We start from the raw sequence: 15,420 nt of genomic DNA, 5'->3' as shown, positions 1-15,420 counted from the left end.
ATTTCTTAGTGCACTTAAAACTACTTGTGCACCCAAGATCCATAGCTGCTTTTTAAACCTATTTATCCAGAGAAACTCTGGCCTTGGTAGGTGTTCCAGTAAGTAGAAGGCAAAAGGGAGAGGGAATGGAGGGATGTGCCCTCTTTCTACTTCTATGTCTCTATAATTTATCTCTCTAAACTGCAGAGGTTTAGTGAGATCTCTTTGCAAAGGTTTTATTTTATGTAGTACTAATAAAACTTGTGTGAGTTCTGTCATTCAAGAAATACAGTTTATGTATATTTCACTCTGTTTAAATACAGAAACACATCTAGAGACTGCAGACATTTGTGAGGCAGGCCAGTAGGGCAGTTTAGGGGAGTACAAAGGAGAACACTGCTTCTGCATTTCTGTAAGAAACTTGGGAACAAATTGGACAATACTTCATTTGCATGTCTGCTGAATAACGTGTAGAGAGAGGGAGACTCCCAGAAAACCAGCCTATAATAAGCTAGGAAATGCTTGCCTGATCTCTGGGCTGCATGTCAGCTACTTTGAAGCTGCAGTGGCAGTGGGCTTTCTTGGGCTGGAGAATAAGAAGGGGAAAGTTCTTAAGACTTTGGCACTTTTTTGCATTCTACATTTACATCAATGAATTGAGCCTTATTCAAACCAGGGAATCAGTTTTACAAAACCATATCCTGACAAGAGGAAATGTTGCTAGGACTGGCCTTTGAGTTTAGAGAGGAGCTGGACTTTGAGGCTGAAACTAAAAATACCAGATAAAGACAATGACAGGATATTTGGTTGTCTGGGTTTGAGGGGGAGGGGGCTGACAATTATTTTCAAATATTTTAAGATAAGTTTTAATTCCTTTAAATTCTGTTGACTAAAATCCATGGTTTCTGTTCCTGTCCCCATTGTGAAGGGGAGACTGTTTATTAATGAAAGCCCTATCAGATCAATTCAGGGGAAGGTGGGGGGGGGGCAGCGGGAAGAAGGGGGGAAGAGGTTCCACAAGAGTAGTTTTTGAAATGCTTTGAAAGCTATTTTAGGAACAATGATGCCAGAACTCACATACATAGAGAGAGGCATCCTTTGGATGTAAAGCAATATCCTTCTGGCAAGCAGTAAGAATTGAAAATGGTTTATGTCTCTAAGAAACAATCTCAGTAATTTTGCTGATGTTTTGTTTATGCTGTAAGAGGATATTGTTTCTTGAGAAGCATAGTTGTAGCTTAATTGTATGATAATTGGAATTTAAATACACATCATAAGTGTAGCTCATTTATTTGTGCTCTTGAAAGGTACAATGCTGGAGATGGCAAACTGGAAGCTGCAAAACACCTACTCCTTCTCATTTCTAGAGAGTAAGAAATTTCCCCTTCCTACAGCTGGACTGTGAGCACCGGCAGATAGACCAGTCTGTAAGTGGTGGAACAAAGCACTGCAGGCTCAGTTTTGTTGTTTTCCCAAGCTCTGTTATGCGGTGATTTTTTGTCATTTTGCAAAAACAAGAACTTGATCAGTCCAGTTTAAAGGGAGAATCAAACCATCACGGGTTCAGCAGGAAATGTCATGAAAAGTTCAGGGAGTAGGTGAAAATAATGGCTTTTGCAATTATTTTTTTGCTATTGTGTCTCTCTGCCAAGGGACAGAACTTCTCATCATGTGGATGTCTGCAATTTGTTTCCTTTCTCCCTTAACTATTCTTTCTATTTTTCTTGAATAAGCTTTCTTCTGTTTATCCAGACTTTCTGTGTGTGATGCAAGTAGGTCTGTTGAGATCGGGCAAGGTAACGTTTGAAACTGAAGGATTGATTTAGGTTAGATTGAAGGAAGAGGATTTTTACAGTGAGGGTGGTGAGACACTGGAACAGGTTGCTGTGAGATGTGGTGAATGCCCCAACCTGGAAACATTGGGGGCCAGGTTGGATGGGACTCTGAACATCCTGCTCTGGTGGAAGGCGTCCCTGCTCATTGCAGGAGGGATTGGACTAGGTGGCCTTTAAAGGCCCCCTCCAACCCATTCTATGATTCTGTGATTAAGGCCATATAAGGGAGGAAAGTTTAATGTAAAAGCAGATCTAAAGTCCGTATAATGGTTAAGGAGCTCTGTTCAAGCAGTTTGGACTCGAGCTCTTGGTGTGCATTTATTTCTTAGGCTTCTATCAAAGTATTGAAGTCAGTAAAGGTTGAATTCTATGTGACTCACTTCTATTGATTTAAAAACTAAATCAATAGAAGCATAGTGCATATGCCAAAAACCTTCATGATTTGAAATGAAAGGCAATTAAAAGATGATGATCTAGGCTGAAGTCATTAGAAGATATTTATGTTCTAATTAATCTATGTATCTTGTTTCTATTAAGCTTTTTGCAGATATAATAAAACCAACTTTGTTATTCCATTCTGACCTTTCCTCAACCAAATTTCTTCTGCCTCAAAGTCAGGAGTCTAACTGCTGTGAATTTTTTTCTTCCTGCCCACCTCAGAACACTCCGGGCTCCATGAAGAAGAAACTATCAGGATGCTGACATTAAATGCAGTGCTTTTGGCATGACCTTTTTCTCATATTTGAGAGATAAGAAAAAACATGGAAATTAAAGACATATTGCTGTCATTCTTGCTATTTATCTGATCCTGGACAAAAATGTTGTTACAGTGATGAGACCCCAGTGAACTAGATGCTGGAAAAGTGGAAAACACAGAATAGAGAAGTCTTCTACCAATAATTTTGGCCCTAATGTGAGGCAGAAATATTATATACATACATACATACATATATATGTATGTATATATTTTATATATTAAAATATATATATAAATATATATATGTCTATATATATGTGTGTGTGTGTATATATATCCTATTGATATATATATATAAATTTCCTATTGAAATATAAAATAGGAATAAGACAAGGGAAAAATTGGGGAAATAGCCATAAAGCAAACAACAATTTTGACAGGCAACTGTGAAAGATAGCATAGGAACTTTAACCAAGCAAAATTATGTATAAGATAACGTTGAGATATGTTGAGATATCCTTGTAGATATTGGTAAATTGCAATTAGATTTATTTGCAAACACCTGAAATATGGCAGTGGGGGAAGCCTGCACACATTTTTAAACCTAATTAGAACATCCTTTTTCTCTCCCCATCCCATTTTCAATAAAAGCACATGCACATTTTTGAAATATGCTCTTACAGCTCTCTTATAGTGTTTGGCTGGTAGTCTCACCTCAGTTTATTCAGTCTCAGGCTTATTTTTTTCTCTTGGTTTAACTCATAAACTTCCCTCATCCATTCTATTTGGTTGTTATGATACAATTTCTCTGTTATTAAGATTTTCCTCAGAAATTTTGAAATCCTATCTTCCCCCTTTGCTGGCTATTGTGGCCTAAGTACCACAGCTGCCAAGAGCCTGTGCCCATCTCTCCAAGATCCTGACATATCACACTTTGAACTCTCTCCTCCTTTACAATTTTTGTTGCCCAGGGACATTTGGTGACAGAAATGCTCCACTTCTTTCTTGCCCCTTCTGTCTTCCACAGTGAGCAAATGTCTCATTAGCAGCTGTTCATTAGCTGTTCCCTGGCTGTTTGTGCCAGCCTGAAGTACCTGGCCAGCTCTGTAAGTGGCTTTAAGTGCAGTCATCCCTTGTCTGCACAAAGCATCGATGCTGTGTTGCGACCATTAAGCTTTTAACTGTGTCAGTGGTTTGTCTTTTTTCTTGGCTGGAATCATACTTGTCTGTGCGTTTCCACAGTTCTGTTCCCTTTGCTGCGTGATCCTGAATGGTAACTCCTACTCCATAAGCAGAAGGGGCTTGGAACACGAGCCCTGTGAGGAACAACTGAGGGAGCTGGGGTTGTTTAGCCTGGAGAAAAGGAGAATCAGAGGTGACCTTATCACTCTCTACAACTTCCTGAAAGGTGGCTGTAAGCCAGGTGAGGGTTGGTCTCTCCAGGCAGCAACTGACGAAACCAGAGGGCAGAGTCTTAAGCTGTGCCAAGGGAAATCCACGTTGGATATTAGGAGAAAGTTTTTTACAGAAAAGTGGTAAAGTACTGGAGTGTTCTGCCCAGGGACGTGGTAGAGTCAACGTGGTAGAGTGGTGGAGTCCACGTGGCGGAATCCAAACCATCCCTGAAAGTGTTTGAAAAAAGACTGGATGTGGCACTCAGTGCCATGGTTTAGTTGAGGTGTTAGGGCATGGGTTGGACTCGATCTTAAAGGTCTCTTCCAATCTAGTCATTCTGTGATTCTGTGGATGCTCTGGTGCTGTAACAATGTGGGATCTCTTAAGGTAAAGTCTTAGAGGGGAAAAGGCATGCAGTGGGGGCAGTGGTACAGCTGCCGAGGGCTTGAGCTGTACAATCAGTGCATCAGGCCATTGCTGCTCTGTGCTGGCTCCAGATGATGGCTGCTGTTTGAGACAGTACTGATGTGACTGCTACTGTCAGCTCAATGTGCCCTGGTTCCCCGTAACTAACACTTTTTTTTTTTCTTTTTTCTTTTTTCTTTTTCTTTTTTTTTTGTGAAAATGCTGATATTAGCATGAACTGTGGGTTGTAGTAAAGTGTGCTAGCCAGGAAAGCTGTGGTGCTAGCTGTCTTCCTGAGGTGAGTCAGAAGATGCAAATGAAAGAAACTCATCTACATTTCTCTGCAATTTCTGTTAACAACATATACATTCACTTTCAAACAGGAACCCACTGAACTGGGCATATAATAACCATTTCAAATGTGTAAGAGCTTGCAGATTGCAGCAGTGCAGAGAAATTATATTAAAGAGAACTGGATTAATTTTATAGACTGGGAAAATAATGGGTTTTTTAACATTTTTCCCCCTGCAATTTTTTATTCACTTTTTAGCAAATCCTGAGTTCTATAATGAATTGGGGCATTTTTGTGTGCTTTGAAACGATCCAGTTTCTGCCTTGTAACAGCTGGTTTGTAACTCCACAGGGGAGTATTTAAGCTGCTCAAGGCTGTTTGAAAAGATTGTTTAATGATGTGCCACCTCTTTCATCATGGGATGTCTGCAGTATTTTAGGGTTTTTTAACATTTTTGTTTATTGTTTGGCTGTAGGGGGTTGGTGTCTTGACAGTACCCTGGAAACAAAGAATTTACCGTAAATGTGCTTTGATTGAAGCTCTGCAGCTGCTGTGGTTTCTCTGGTGCAGAAAGTGCTGCAGAAAGTGTCAGTCCTGACAACACGCTGTTCATGTTATCTGCACATTCATTTGCTGGCATCTTTTTTGAGAGTGTGTGGGTCAAGCAGAAATTTAGATACTTTCCTCCTCCTTTTGTCTAATTACCTGTGCCAATCGCATGCTGAAGGAAGACTGGAACATCACCACCAATCCATGACCATGAGATCAAAATCAAATGGGAGACTAGTGACCAAATAAGATGGAAAGGAGGTATAATTGCAGTAGCAGTGAAGACAGAGAATAAAATTATGGTAAATATATGAAGCCATTGGGGTAGATTGATAGCAATTTAGATGTTTGAAGGAATTTAATGACAGGGAAAAAAAACACTTTTGCAGGAAGACTGATTTTGGGTTTTTTGCTTCACTTCCTATCAGGTAAAAAACGCTGCAGGGAGCTTTCCGGGATGGAGATCAGACAAAAGATAAACAGGTAGAAGGCAGAGGAAGGGGGAGAGTAGAAAGAATCTTCCTGCTTGTGGTTGGGTTTGGTAGTGAAAGAAGAAACAAGAGGAGTACAGGAACTACTTGACAGGGGATGCACAGCTCTTCTGAAAATGGTTTTGGTGATGGAGTATTGTCATGGTTTGGCACTGGTGCAATGCGAGTGCCCCCATGAAAACATATTCTCCCTGGTATCTGCTGTGAGATGCAATCAGAAACAGAGCAAAGCAGGCCTCTACTTGTAAACAAAGGAGGAAAAAAACTTTATTACCTTACAACTATAATAATATGAACACACAGAGCAAAATGGAAACCTTTCAAAAACATTTCTCCTCCCCCCCACTCAATTTCCCACAACATAAAATCAACCCTTAGATTTTTACCCAATCATCACCCTTCAGATAATCAGGTCTCAGTCCATCTCCACCCTTCCGACAATCACCTCTCATTTCATCAAGGAGAGAGGAGTCCCTCTTGCGCCACAGCCTTCCCCTGGAAACACAGCCGAGTCCTTTTGTGTTTCCACATCACTCAGCACCACCTTCGTGACTTCTTCCTTCCATGTCCAGTGCTCTTACCACTGCACATGGACCAGAGCTGCTTTTAGGGTTCTCTTTTCAAGGATGCTTTGCCCAGTCCCAGGAGAAAAACGACAGTCTCTCACTTTTTGGGACACTAGTCCCCCCAGATTTCACCCCCTGGGGCTGAGGGGTCTCGAGAGCAAAGCTCTTCTTCTCCACTGAAGATTGAGGGCACCACCACCCTCCTCACCCGTCATCTCTGCTCACATCACTCCTTCACTGCTCTCCTTTGGCACCAAGCCATCGCCTCCCCCTAAAAAGCAGTCTCTGTATTACAGGAAAAATGGTTCTGTCCATGGCCATACAAGAAAAGTCCAGCCAAAGGCCACTCCATCATCTCCTCCCACCTAGGATTCTTCTCAACTTCTCTCGGTCATTCTTCACTTGCACCACACTTGCCCATTTCCTCATATTTCATCCCTACCTCTCTTCTCATTCAGCTCCCGGAGGATCAGCATTTGCAATGTTTCCATTATCCCACAGAAGGGTTAAAATCACAGTCTCTGCCTGTCCGGAACTCCCACGCTGGCCCTGCCGGGCACTCTTCTCGCCGCCCCCCCCCTTCTCCTTCTCGGCCAGGCCAGTGCTATCAAATTTCAAGGTGGCACAGGTGCTCTATCTCTATCTCTATCTCTATCTCTATCTCTATCTCTATCTTTATCTCTATCTCTATCTCTCCCTCCTGGGAAAGGGGGGCTGAACGATGCCTCTCAGAGTTCTTCCACCTCTGTAGGGAACTCACTCTTGTCCTGCCGGGGCCAGGGGCCTTCACCTCCCTTCCTTGCCCAAGGCTCCGGCCTACCTCCCTCCAACCTCGTGGCTTCTCCACCCCCACCCAGCCCGCAGCTGGGCAGGGCAGGTCTGACCTCTCCATCCACCAGAACCAAGAGAGAGCGTTCTCCTGGGAGTTCTTTGCTTTTAGCCCCTGTGTTCTCAGAGGCATATCCATATCCTCAGTGGCCAAACCAGGTGCCAATATTCACATCTGAGCACCTATTGGTTTGACCACCACCTCCCAAAAAACTCACTTCCTTTCAAACCATGACAAGTATGGACTGTCTAGTGCACTTAACCTATCCAGAGGCATGCTCCTTCCAAACTCTTACTGCCTACCTTAGTTGCTGACTCAATACTGATGAAGTGTCTACAATGCTTGCCTGCAAACATGTGGGCTCTTGCTTCAGCACTGCCTTCATTCCATTTTTTCAGCTTTCTCTCTGTGAACACTTTCTCATTAGAGTTTAGATTTAGTTCAGTATATGGATAGTGATTTCTCCACTTCAGAGCTGTTTGACCAAAGTCTTAGTGGAAGCCTGTGCTCTATAAAAGAAGGGGTTTAGCTGTGTTGTCTGCTGAAGGAACTTGTTGGTAAGCTGAGTTCATCAGATCTGCACAGCTCTGTGTGCAGAAAAGCCCCTGCCCAGGGCTTTTCTGAAGCTCCCTCTTCCCTGCACATTCAATCCATCCCTCTGTGCCTGTGCACAGGAGAACACAAAGGACAGACACATCCTCCTGATGTGAGGAAGATGTGATGTCAGGGTGGTAAAGCCTGAAGTAATGCTGTTGCTGTGCATGCAATCTTGTGCAGCAAACACAGGAAAAATTGACTTTCTGCAGGGTTGCTTGCATGCACAAGGCAGCCACTCCATGCCTCTGCCATGGCTGCAGCAGAGGGAAGGGAAGGGGAGCTGTGGGGACAGGGAGAGCACAGTCACAGGAGGGGGAGCTGCTGCAGGGAGTGGAGCAGCGCTGCAGGGTGAATGTTAGCTGTGGGCTTGTGGCTCATACTCACATTACCCGAGACACCGCAGGCTTGGCTTCCAGAATTGCCAACCTCTCCTGTCTCCTCTTTTCTTGAGCCTGAGCTGCTGCATCACAGGCTCATTTATAAACGGGTGTCACATTACAGGAGAAAGTTTGATTCATCATAAATGGCAGCCCTGTGTTTCAGCAGATATTTTCTGAGTGTAGTGAGCCTAAATCAAGGCAGTGTGGATTAAACTGTCCCTCTGATTTCCTAGCTCACTTTCAGAGGATGTTTGTCAATCTAAAGCCCTTTCACAGCCTGGAAAATACTGTCTTTTAATAAAACTCCTTTGAAATACTTATCCATTACCTTGACATCTTGTAGAAGGTACAATTATGTCCCGAAGTTTGGTTAACCAAGCCTTGTTCAATGGATGACAGCTTCCAATCCTCTTTAGTAAATAATGGTTCCATTTCTGTAAGGTTTTTTTCTTGTCCTGTATTTGAAATCTCAGGCCAGAGAACAGTGTATATTCCTACCAATCTGAGTTTAAATGAAGCTGACAGCTAACTTTGATTTGCTTCTGTTCCTTCTCATCAGACAAACCGGCTTGCATTAATCATATTAATAAAAATGGCATTAAAATTATCAAGTTTTAAAAAGACACATGACCCACCAAGTTCCAAGTATGCATATTAATTACAGCTTGTCTAAATTTTAGCAAAAGCTCAAAGGAATCACAGTTTTCCCTGCATGTTGGCTTTAATTTCGAAAGCTCCCTGTAACGCAAGATGTATCCCATCCTAGTACAGTTCCCTAATCACAGTATGCTTTAATTTTGATGGATGACCCCCAAATGCTTTGAATCCACTAAGATTTGCAGTAATTAGAATTTTTGAAAATACTTTGTTTCCTGAACTATCCATGGTGACATCCATCTATTGTCACATGGATTTCTCATGTCATTACTCATTCTCCTTGCAAAAAAATTTTAAAAATCAAGTAATTGGTATTGAGAGCTTACCTTTGCTGCTACATGGTGGAGGAAGCATGTTTTCATTTATCTCTTTTTAGTCACTGCTCCCTTTCTGAGTGATTGTGCTCTGAAGAGGTGCACATTTTTCAGAAATGTTGGAAGCCTGCCCCCTCCCACCCCAGTCTCCAAGTAGCATTGTCCCAACAGGAAAGCCAGAGAGTCAGAGAGTTCATCCATTCTGAGTGCTTGCCAATGGAAACTCAAGCATAAGGTAGAATTCACCAGGCTTTTTTTTTCCTCTGTTTCATGCTTCCCTCTCCATTTTCTTTTTTATTGTAATGTTTCACCTTACAATGTTTGTGATTTAATATGTAATGCTTACATACACAAATCTAGTGTATATTTTCAGTGCAGACTATTTATTTATTTAGTGGTTGTACAAAACAAGACAAAGTTTTGGGATGTTAATCTACTGTCATCTCCCCTAGACTCCCAGCAAGGTTTTTCTCTCTTCCTGAGTCATGATTCCTTGTCTGACCTTTGCAGAGCAGCATATCCTTTCTCAGTCGTATTTCACAGCGTTGCTGATGGTTTACTGCTGTTTGCTCAGCTGCTTGTGCTGTCCTGTGCTGTATTCTCTTCCACCAGCCTCTACTTTATTTCTAGTCAGAATTTGCATGTTTAGTCTGCTCTTTGCTTTCTAAGATCTCTCTCCTCTCATTTCCTGCTTTGGCGGTTTCAGATCATTCCTGTATTTTCCGAAGTGCATTTCCCCCTCCTTCGCTCTTTGTCACCTGCATTCCTTGGCTTGCTGATGTGTCTGATGAGGTGTTCCCTCCCATCTTCCCATCAGAGCCTCTCTGAGCAAGGTTTCCTCCTTGTCCCTGCCCCCGGCCATCTCCTGGGAGCCAGAGCAGTGCCAAAGGGTAGGATGCTCCTGTGCTGCTGTGCAAAGCCACGGGCCGCCTGCCCTCCAGGGCCCCTCCGTGCAGGGAGAGGTAGTGGAGCAGGGGAAGAACATCTGGCACTTGGGAACAGCTGCCAGATGCAGGGGAAACAGCAACAGGCTTGCCTCATGGCAGAGGGTGGTTGGAGGAGCAGGCTGTGATCCAGCACATGCCTCTTTCTGACGTGCAAGGGACGCCTGCAGCTCCATCAGACATGGGGACTGAGGCAGGGGATGCTCAGTGTAGCTCAGAGTGCCATCTGTGGAGCTCCCTTTGCCTTTCCACAAGCACGGTGTTTGCTGGGCTTTTCCCTCATTCATGGCTGGTTTTACCCTTTATTTCAGAAGTGACAAAACCCCAGCCTAGCAAAACAAGATGGCAGGTCTTTACTACACTGCCAGCGTCTGGATTTAGGCAGTGAGCCCAGGAGGGTCCTGGCTTGACTAACTAGGGGAGAAAAATGTTTCCTTTCTGGGCCAGCTAATAATCAGGTCATATTAACAAGTAAAATTTGATTAGGCTTCTGATTAGGAAAGAGTAAGCCAGGAGTTTGAAGCTTGTTGTGTCAACAGAACAGAATAGCTTGAGTCTGATGTTCTGCTTTCAATAAGGAGCTGTTAATAGAATAATAGTTAGTGTTTGACTTCCTCATGAGTTTCTGACCGGGATACAGGGCTTTGAGCAGTTGCTAAGTATCACAGGATATGCACTGGGACTTTGTAGCCAGGCAGAAGGCTACCAAATCATGTAGTTACCATAAACAATGATAAGGTAGTAGGGAAATCTCTGACTTTAATGAATAAGGTGAAACTTGCATGTTGGGAAAATACCACTAGGTTGCTGTCATTTGCCTGAGGTGACCAGTTGTAAAGGCATATGTCCTGCTGAGGGGCCCTGAACTCACTGTTGTACAAGGCTTTATTTGCAGAATAGCCCAGTTCAAAAAGTTCTAAACAATTCTAACAATTGACCCTTTTTACTGGAAAGCATTGAGATCATGTCACCTACACTTTGTGAGTGGGCTCATTGCATGCAAGAGAAACTGCCAACATGGTGTGACCTGGAATGGTAATGGCATTTGTGTTCTTACTGAGAACAGATTTTAGAAGGAGAAAATAAATAATGCTTATACATTTTTTATTGTGCCTGGCTACTTTCAGCCAGCTCTGAGAAACACATCTTCACATACTAAACCATTGCTGTTTTGTCATACAAACTGGTGTCACAGAAAATCAGGGTACTGACTGTTAAAACCATATTGTAAATGCCTAACATTTAGAAATATAAGTAATGCCTAGCCTACTTTTCTCATCAGGATAGGAAGCAGTGACAGTGTGATTAATCATAGGCTGTTCAGCATCAGTAGAGGGAAATGAAACCTATTAATGCTGCCGTATTCTCCAGGCACCGAAGCTGTACTGGGAGGAAATGATCTCTGACGTGAGGGAAGACAGAGTCCTAATTCCACACACAAAATTCCACCTGCTGACAAGAATGATTAGGGATGAGAATGGTATCTGAGGGTATCTGTGGTGATTGCTTGATCTTTGTGGCTAATGAAGTTAACTGTCCACAGTCAGACCCCCATTAAAATTCTGTGTGGTGTTTTACATTGTGCCTATAATGCTCCCCTGCCCCAGGTATGTAGGAGCAGGACAAGTCCTCCCTTGGAGGATGCTTGCTCTCTCTGCCTCAGACACCAGCAGTGTGAGTGCACATTGCTCTCAGCCCAGAGCAGCAAGCTTCATTTCTGCTTGTTACTTCAGACACTGGGAACACTTTTTGGATGCTGCCATCATCACCACCAGCATTAACAAAGCTCTTCAACTTTATTTGGGGGGCAAGGGGATGGGGACAAAGCAATGTTTCTTCTACATCTTTGAACTTCAGCACAGTGGATTTCAATGAAGACATCTGTTCTACGTTATAGCCAGGCTAGCTTTGTCTACTACACAAATTATTCATTTTGGCATAACCTCTATGGATTTTGTCCTCTCTCAGATGACTGTGAGTTAACCTGTGGGAAGGGGAGCAGATGTCCTGCTGGAATGCCAGATCTTGGATTCTAATGTGTCTGCAGGAAAGCTGTAGATTGTCTGAAGGATGCACTAAGGGCAATGCACTGCGATCCATCAGCTAAGAGAGAGCAGGATGGTGATGATGTGAATAGAAACACAGTGACAAGTTGCTGTCACATGCACACTGCTCATGCAGATGACAGGGAAGCACTTGTACTCAACTGGATCCAGGTAGTGGTATCAAGGCTCCCATATGGAGTGATTTGACTTAGAGGGCAGGTTAGCTAAAAATAACCAGGCTATTGTAGGGGAGTTTGTTTTGCCAGGTCCCCCTCAGTTAGGGAACTGTATTAGTAAAGCTGAGATTGCTTCATTGCTGTCATTGAACCCACTGAATTTGGGTACAAATGTAGCAGCACTGGGACCAGTGGAGAAGCAGTAATCAGAAACACGTTAATTTGGGAGGGGAGTGGAGGTACAAGGGGAACAAAAAAGGTTCAGAAGTGGAGAAATGGAAAGTAAGATAAAAATCAAGTAAAAAGCAAAGAAGGGCAGATTTTCCAGCAGTAAGAGTACGAGATTTTTCAGATGTTAGTATAGCTGTCCTACTGGCCTAAGGCCACCAGGATGCCAGAGGGAGACCTTGGGACAACTCACTCGCCTGCCAGCCAGGCCTACTTTGGAAAGGACTGGTGTAGGGGGGGCAGAGCCAAGAGGGATAATTTGCACCTTAATGTTAAATGCTGTGGGGAGGGAAGGTGATGACTATTTCAGTAGTAGTTATGTGTAATTAGAAGGATTTAGCATTGATAAATGGTAGTGTTGTAGTTGTGTATAATTGCAAGTGAAACAATGTAAATTGGACACAGTTGTCCATTTATTAGTTAATTAAACTATTTATTATTTATTAGTAATATGTTGATTAATAATTCTTCAGTAAGAATTACAGTCCCTATCAGTTCTATCTCCAGCCTGCAATATGAAGGAGGAAAGTCAGACCCTGAGGCAATAATCCAGCATGTGATTCTTCTGAAACTGGACCTTGGATGACTGCATCTCTGTGGAACCCAAAGTGGTAAGAAAGTGTTGTAAACATGTTAAACACCAGTCTGGTTACTATTCCTCTTAGACTGTCTTCCACAGTAATCTGCAATCCTCAAGGCGATGTATTTAATGTAAAAGTTATTTCATTCCCATTTTTAGCTCATTAGTTCCTACATGGTCAAAATTGTTCCAATCTCTCAAATTCCAAAATAAATATTTTTGTACAGCCTACTTTCAGCTTATGGTGCCTGTTTTGGAACAGGGAGGTTGGCAAATTTTTGTTTGGAACTTTATAATCATCTTTTCAAATCTCTCTGGGTATTGAGTAGCTGCCATTGCAGACAGGATGGTTTGGTTCATTTTTATTTTTTCTGAGTAGCCTTTTATTTCTTCTTCCTGTGAAACATTATTTAGTTTCCTTTGGGTAAAATTCTCATTCCTGATTTAATTTCATTTGACTGTTTTCTAATGATTTTGGGTCAGTTTTAGTGCCTTATGAATAATTTCATTATTTGTTCCATCTCACTTCCTTGGTTCCTGACAGCTTCTCTCTCACTACCTCTGTCCTGATGTGCAAGTTTCTGAATTAGCCAGAATTTAGAGTTTTCCCCATGTAGATGAGCATCAGTAATACACAATTGGGGTGCTATTTGTGATACCTTCACACCAAAATTCTTTTCAGGATGGTGGAAGCAGAAGCTGTTTTCCCCTTAGAAATTCTCTGCTGTTTACTACAGTCACAATCACTATTTCTTTGGCCATGTCTCTATCCTGTGCCCAGCCAGCAACAAATGGCCATACCTCATATTTCAAGTGGATTTATTAGGAATGCTGAGTAATGCATTTTATGCTGTATTACTTATTAAACTTGTGCTTTGTGTCAAGATCTAGTTGGATGAAAGAATTGAGTGCATTGAAACACCATTTGAGAGGGTTATTGGTTAATAACACCTTGAAATACAGTTGAATGTTTTCCCTCATGTAAATTTATGCAAACGTTTTTCACTGAAGGCGAAATTATTATGGTAAAGGCAGTACTATGTATATTGAGGAAGCTGAGCTATTTGGGTTTAGTTACCCATCTCTTAGAGATTTGAAGACACTCATCCTGTCCAGTCTAATTATTTCCACAGAAGTTTTGTTTCTTCTTTCCTCTCAGTTCCTTTCTGAGCTGAATTGTACTGATTGAAGAAATGCAGATGTTTAAAAAGTTCTCTTGGTACCTGCTGCTTTGTTGAAGCTGGATTAGTGCTTCAGCCAGTCCTGCTCCAGTAGCTACTGCTGGTTCAGCCATTAGACCTTCCTTAAAACTCAGTGAGCAAATGCAACTTGCTTCATGCCGACTCTCTGCACACCTTCTGCAATGGTTGAAGTCGCTTTCAGCATTTCCATCCTGCTGCAACTAGAATTAGATGGATTTGTTAATTGTGAATTTACCTCTGCCCAATACTGTAGGCTGTTCCCTCTCCAGAGCTACATGAAGAGTTTTGGTGGCTTCCTCTGCTAGAACTAAAGATGACCACTAAGGGTAGCAGCTTTGTAAAGAATTGCTCTGAGTGCTGTGAGCCCCAGATCCCTTCTTGCTGATAGCTGTTAGGACCTTTTAGCTCATGTTAGTGCAGAGAAACATACACATAATGAGGAGAGAACAGATGTTTGGGTAAGTGCTCTAGGGATAGCAGTAAAGAAAGCATTAGGATGGAGCAGTGTTCCTGTCTAAGGGCTGCATCCTTGGAGGATGCTGCTGACAACAGCAACATTCCTACCTCAGATTCTTTTTTGCCTGTTTTATTTTTGAAGATTTGCACTTGGAAAAGTATTTAGCCTTAATTTAAGGTAACTTTTAGTGAGTTATACTCCTATTTGCTGGCAGTTTCACTCTTCCCTTTTCTCCCACACCCCTTTTTGAAGGATCAAACAATTGACTTATCAGTCAGCGGCAGAGTGAGAGGAGTTGGTCCACAAAAACAACTTTCTCAAAAGCTTCTGACCACTGATGACTTTTGTTGCCAAACTTGTATTTCTTATCTCTGCCTCGAATACGTGTAAAAATTTCAGTGAAAAACTCTGCTTTTCAATTGTTGTTCCTGATGTGGTTTGGATTATGAAAATCTGGGACGTAGTGCTGTGCAGAAGAAAAACAGCAAACCTGGGCTGCACTGCACAGGGGGTTATTTCAAATATAGTGAGTGGGGAAGAAAGATACTACACTCAGAATAGATACTACACTTGACAAAAAATCCTGAGTATTCTACACACTGCTAATCTTCCTAGCTTTAATTTTTACCAGAGAGAAATTTTTTTTATCTGTCTGAGCTGATTTCCATAACCTGTTTCTTTCTGTTTAATAAGTGCACTCACTTTGGCCAGTTGTGTTTGTTGTGTGTGTTTACTTTCCTAAATTCATGGAAATGAGTATTATCTTTCTTTATTTGGAGTAATAAAACCAGATAAAGCTTTT

The sequence above is a fragment of the Motacilla alba genome, chromosome 1 (assembly GCF_015832195.1).
Source record: "Motacilla alba alba isolate MOTALB_02 chromosome 1, Motacilla_alba_V1.0_pri, whole genome shotgun sequence".
NCBI classification, from domain to species: Eukaryota; Metazoa; Chordata; class Aves; order Passeriformes; family Motacillidae; genus Motacilla; species Motacilla alba.
The sequence above is the reverse complement of the archived record's forward strand: the minus strand, read 5'-3'. Positions refer to the sequence as shown.